Genomic DNA, 6,709 nt, shown 5'->3' on the forward strand with positions numbered 1-6,709 from the left:
TACACCCTGAAAAGGACCTTTATACCTTCAGCATATGCGCGCGGTCTGCGTGATATATTCAAGCGTATTTAAAACGAACTGCTCGGACACATATTTTCATTTTACTTGTGAACAAGGCTCTCGCGTGGGAGCCGAAACGTCCTTTTGTGTGTGTGTGCGTAATAAATTTACGCATTGGCCAGCGCAATGGCTCGTGTTTTCTACCTTCACCGCGTATCATCCCGAACAGATGGGCTTCCATCAAACTTTAAACTTCATCACGTGGTGTGATCACTTAGTCAGTGGCTCGAGTTGGACAGAGTTAGTTTTGAGGGTAGCCACACAAATTTTGTGATGCAGCGATGGCGTAGTGGGTAGAACATCAGCTTCGCATGCAAGAGGTCCGTGGTTCGAATCCCGGTGCCGGACAATTCCCAACCGGATAAAAAAAAAATCCGCGTGATGATGGAATTGTGTAAAAGGCCTGGGGTGCAGCCTCACTGGCGACCACAAATAGCAATGCACTCCCTCACCAGAGCAGGATTGGCCACCCTGGTGTAGTACTTGGCCACTACCTCCCACATGAATACACCAATTAACCCTCGGCCCTCAGTCCCCAGCGGCTGCGAAGCAACTGACCAAGGCGGCGGTCAGACCTGCGACGCAGCAGAGGGTGCTAAGAATCTCTGGGTCCGGACAGGCCGCCATTGGAATCTGAACTTGGCTACATATAACGCTAGAACTTTATCTAGTGAGGCGAGTCTAGCTGTACTATTCGAGGAATTAGAGGGTGTTAAATGGGATGTAATAGGGCTCAGTGAGGTTAGGAGATCACAGGAGGCTTATACAGTGCTGAAGAACGGACACGTCCTATGCTATCGTGGCTTAGCTGACAGAAGAGAACTAGGAGTGGGGTTCCTTATTCATAAAACTATAGCTTGCAATATAGAGGAATATTATAGCATTAATGAGAGGGTTTTATGTATCGTGATTAAGTTTAATAAGAGGTACAGGATGAAGGTGATACAGGCCTACGCGCCTACATCGAGCCATGATGATCAACTGGTTGAACGCTTCTACGAAGACGTAGAATCAGCAATGAGTAGGGTAAAGACACAGTATACTGTACTGATGGGCGACTTTAATGCAAAAGTAGGCAAGAAGCAGGCTGGAGATCATGCAGTTGGGGAATATGGCATCGGCTCTAGAAATGCCAGAGGGGAGTTACTAGTAGAGTTCGCAGAACGCAATAATTTACGGATCTTGAATACCTTCTACAGAAAACGGACTACTCGTAAGTGGACGTGGAGGAGTCCTAATGGCGAAACTAAAATGAAATAGACTTCATAATGTGCGACCACCCGGGCATTATACAGGATGTGGAAGTAGTTAACAAGATCCGATGCAGTGACCATAGAATGGTAAGATCTAGAATTCAACTAGACGTGAGGAAGGAACGGCAGAAACTGATACGCAAGAAGAAGCCGATTAATGAACTAGCTCTGCGAGGGAAAGTACAAGAATTCAGAGTTTCACTTCAGAATAGGTACGCGGCTTTAACCGAGGAAACCGACCTTAGCGTTGACGCAATGAATGATAATCTGACTAGTATCATTAAGGAGTGTGCAGTGGAAGTCGGGGGTACAGTCGTTAGACAGGACACTGGTAAGCTATCCCAAGAGACGAAAAACCTCATTAAGAAACGTCAAGCTATGAAAGCCTCAAATGCAACAGACAAAATAGAGCTGGCGGAGCTTTCGAAGTTGATCAATAGGCGTAAAGTAGCCGACATAAGAAAGTATAATATGGAGAGAATTGAGCATGCTCTAAAGAACGGAAGAAGCCTCAAAGCTACGAAGACAAAACTGTGCATAGGCAAAAATCAGATGTATGCATTAAGGGACAAGGATGGCAAGGTCACAACCAATATGGATAGAATAGTTGAGGTAGCGGAAGAGTTCTACAGAGATCTGTACAGCAGCCGAGACAGTCAGGATGATAATGTAAGAAGCAGTATTATCCCAGAGGAATCTGACATCCCACCAGTATTAACAGGAGAAGTAAAGAAAGCCCTAAAGGGAATGCAAAGAGGCAAAGCCGCTGGTGAGGATCAGGTAACATCAGACCTGCTGAAGGACGGTGGAGAGATTATGTTAGAGAAACTGGCCACCCTGTATACGAAGTGTCTCTCGACAGGGAGGATACCAGAATCTTGGAGGAATGCCAACATCATCTTGATCCATAAGAAAGGGGACGTCAAGGACCTGAAAAATTATAGGCCCATCAGCTTACTGTCCGTTGTCTACAAGCTATTCACAAAAGTAATTGCTAACAGAATTAATAGGACATTAGAGTTTAATCAACCAAGGGACCAGGCAGGATTTCGTACAGGATTCTCAACAATAGACCATATTCATACTATCAATCAGGTGATAGAGAAATGCGCGGAATACAACCAACTTCTATACATAGCCTTCATAGATTACGAGAAGGCATTTGATTCGGTGGAGACATCAGCAGTCATGCAAGCACTGCGGAATCAGGGCATCGACGAAGCCTATATAAACATAATGGAAGACATCTACAGCGCATCCACAGCCACTATAGTCCTTCATAAAGAAAGCGACAGAATCCCAATAAAGAAGGGCGTACGACAGGGAGACACGATCTCTCCAATGCTATTCACCGCGTGTTTACAGGAGGTTTTCAGGGCCCTAGATTGGGAAGAATTAGGGATAAGAGTTAATGGAGAGTATCTCAGTAACCTGCGATTCGCTGATGACATTGCATTGATGAGTAACGCGGGAGACGAATTACAGCTCATGATTACTGAACTGGATACGGAAAGTAGAAGAGTAGGTCTGAAAATTAATATGCATAAAACTAAAGTAATGTGGAACAATCTTGGCAGAGAACAGCGCTTTGCGATAGGTGGCGAGACGCTGGAAGTTGTAAAGGAGTACGTCTACTTAGGACAGGTGTTAACCACGGAGCCGAACCATGAGAGTGAAATAACTAGGAGAATAAGGATGGGATGGGGCTCATTCGGCAAGCACTATCAAATCATGAATGGTAGTCTACCACTATCTCTCAAGAGGAAGGTATATAACAGCTGCATCTTACCGGTACTTACCTACGGAGCAGAAACCTGGAGACTTACAAAGAGGGTTCAACTTAAATTGAGGACGACGCAGCGAGCAATGGAAAGGAAAATGATAGGTGTAACCTTAAGAGACAGGAAGAGAGCAGAGTGGGTCAGGGAACAAACGGGGGTTAAGGATATCATAGTTGAAATTAAGAAGAAGAAATGGATATGGGCCGGCCACGTAGCACGTCGGCAGGATAACCGGTGGTCATTAAGGGTAACTGACTGGATTCCAAGAGATGGCAAACGCGTGAGGGGGAGACAAAAAATTAGGTGGGTAGATGAAATTAAGAAGTTTGCAGGTATAACGTGGCAGCAGAAAGCACAGGACCGAGTTGATTGGCGGAACATGGGAGAGGCCTTTGCCCTGCAGTGGGCGTAGACAGGCTGATGATGATGATGACACAAATTTTGGGAGCGGTACAAGTGAGTGGATCAGGAGGATTTTGAACGCGGCTCAACTCAATTTTCGAATTCGGCAAGGTCAATATTTCGGGTGTGGGCCAGCCAGGTTCGTTTTAATCGACGTTGAAAAGCGAAATCACACACCTCGTCCACCACCTGAAACTGATCAGCTGCAAGGTAGAACATGTAATGGCGGAGATATTGCTTGACACACCGCGGCGCAATCAACGTAAAAACAGTGTATTTGTGTTAAACGTTTATAGTAATCCCAAGCACAGGCGCCAGCAGTTCAAGACGTTGCTCGAGAAGGCAGTGGAATTAGCTGGTCCTCGCCCTCTCGTCGTAGTCGGTGACTTCAATGCACCACACGGCTTATGGGGATACGTATATGACACGAGCAAGGGTCAGGACCTTTGGCAGGACGCCAACGAACTAGACCTAACCCTAATAACTGATAAGGCTTTCCCCACGCGGATAGGCAACTCGGTGACCAGAGACACGACGCCAGACCTCGCTTTCATCAAGAATGTTGAAAACCATACGTGGACCAACACCGCTATGGACTTTGGCAGCGACCACTACGTCCTGCAGACCTCTATAGAGGTGGATCGTAGCAGAGTCCGAGAGTTCACGGTGGTTGGCTGGGATCTTTTTCGCAACATCCGTACTACAAGGCCCGGTGCTCCCGACAACTTCGAGGAATGGTGCGAGGACATCCGCAGAGATATCGCCACTGCCACCAAGAAGATAACATCAGACTTAAATGTGGAGAAGATGGACAGCAGGCTTGCCCACCTGCTGGAAGCCAAGGATGCTCTAATGCGTCGATGGAAGGAGCAGAGGCACAATCGTAGGCTGCGGCAAGAAATATCAAAGTTGAACAATGAAATCGGAGAACATTGCGACACATTGTGCAAACAGCAGTGGGACGAGCTCTGTGAGTCCGTCGATGGGCGAATCAGAAACGGCAAGTCATGGCACCTTCTGAAGCATCTCTTGGATGAGCACAGCACTAAGGCCAACCAAAGACACACCCTAGCCCGTGCCCTTCATGAGGCCACCAAAGAACAGGTGATTGAAGAACTCGTTGCCTGGTTAGTATCCAAGTACCTACCAGTCGAACGAGAGGGCGAAGACGGCGTGTTCCCGGACTATGGTGGCCCCCCTCTACCAGAACTGGACGAAGACTTTTCAGAGATCGAAATTAGGCGAGTGATTCAAACGCTAAATCGCAAGTCGGCTCCAGGGCCGGACGGGATCACGAACAGAGCCCTCAGAAACCTCGACGACGCATCCATAGAACGCCTAACTGCTTTCATCAACGAAACATGGAAAACGGGTAAGGTCCCTGAGGAATGGAAGCTAGCCGATACCGTACTAATCCCCAAGCCAGGAAAGTCGCCTAGCGTCGAGAACCTTCGCCCCATCTCCCTTACGTCCTGTAAGGGTAAGGTGGCAGAGCACGCGATTCTCAACAGACTTAACGACTACCTGGAGGGAAACGACATTTATACGCATAATATGATCGGTTTTCGCGCCGGCCTTTCAACGCAGGATGCAATGATGCTCATTAAACACCAAGTCATCGATGGTTACTCCAGAGATACCAAGGCACTTCTTGGCCTAGACCTGGAGAAGGCCTTTGACAACATCAAGCACGAATTCATCCTGAAGACGGTGGCGAACCTCGAGCTTGGGCCCAGGCTGTACAACTACATCAGGTCCTTCCTGTCTGGGAGAAAAGCGAGGCTGCGCATCGGGAACTTTTTCTCCGAAGACGTACCGCTTGGACATCGAGGCACGCCCCAGGGATCTGTGATTTCTCCGGTGCTATTCAATCTCTGCATGATTGGACTGTCTAAAAGACTGGCTAGTGTGGACGGCATCAAGCATACCATCTACGCCGACGACATCACGATTTGGTGCGTCGGCGGCAGCGAAGGCCGGGTGCAAGATGCCATGCAAGAGGCAGTAGTCGAGGTGGAAGCGTACCTGCGCCCAACGGGACTCAGATGCTCACCCGCGAAGTCGGAGCTCCTGCTCTACAGGAAGGAACGGGGCTCCCGACCCAAGGGATGGAAACCCGTCGAAGAAAGTAACATACACGTTTACACCAGTGATGGGGAGGAAATCCCGAGGGTAGGCACCATCAGGATTCTCGGCATGTTTATCGAAGCGGAGGGCGGCAACGGCACCGCTATGCGGAAGATCGTCGCCAAGACTGACAACGCTTTTCGACTCGTCAAAAGGATCTCCGGGAGACACAGAGGCCTTAAGGAGGACAATTTGTTAAGACTCATTAATGCGTTCGTGCTCTGCCACTTTACCTACACCGTTGCCATGCACAACTGGCTCAGGTCGGAGTGGGACAAGCTCGATGTTGTTATCAGGAAGATCGTCAAGAAAGCATTGGGGCTTCCAGTACGCACACACACCGAGAATCTACTCGCACTCGGCGTGCACAACTCTGCGGCCGAGTTAGCGGAAGCGCAGCAACGATCGCAGCTAGCTAGATTGTCCACGACGACGGCCGGTATGCGCATACTTAACGAACTTGGTTTCAACCCAATGCAGGTGGAAACAAATAGCGTGCGTATATCGAAACATGTACAAGAAAACATCACTGTTGCTCCAATCCCCCGCAACACACACCCTGTACACAATGAGGGACGTCGTCGGGCGAGGGCGACAGCTCTATTGAAGCAACTTGGAAAGGGTGGTACAAGTGCAAGTTTCGTCGACGCTGCAGCATATCGAGACGGTAAAAAGTTCGCAGCGGTAGTCGTCGACCAGACCGGCTCGACTACGAACTGCTCCACGGTACGCAAAACGAACCCGCAGGTGGCCGAACAAGTGGCCATTGCGCTCGCTCTGTTAAATGATCGATGTGAAGAGGTGTACAGCGACTCAAAGGCGGCAGTCAGAGCCTTCCAAAAAGGGCCGTATATCAAACACAGGCCGCCAGGATCTTGAACAGCTCCACCAGAGATGGGATGGTCCCTCACACCATTTACTGGTTCCCCGCACATATCGGCTCAGTAAAGGGCGTTGCCCTGAACCCGAATGAGTCAGCCCACACAGCAGCGCGCGCGCTCACCGACCGCGCTGCTCTCGACATGGGCGATGGCTCCAGCGCCGACAACGCAGGGCATAAGGACACTCCAACCACACACAACGAGA

Source organism: Rhipicephalus sanguineus, chromosome 7, assembly GCF_013339695.2.
Source record: "Rhipicephalus sanguineus isolate Rsan-2018 chromosome 7, BIME_Rsan_1.4, whole genome shotgun sequence".
NCBI lineage: Eukaryota > Metazoa > Arthropoda > Arachnida > Ixodida > Ixodidae > Rhipicephalus > Rhipicephalus sanguineus.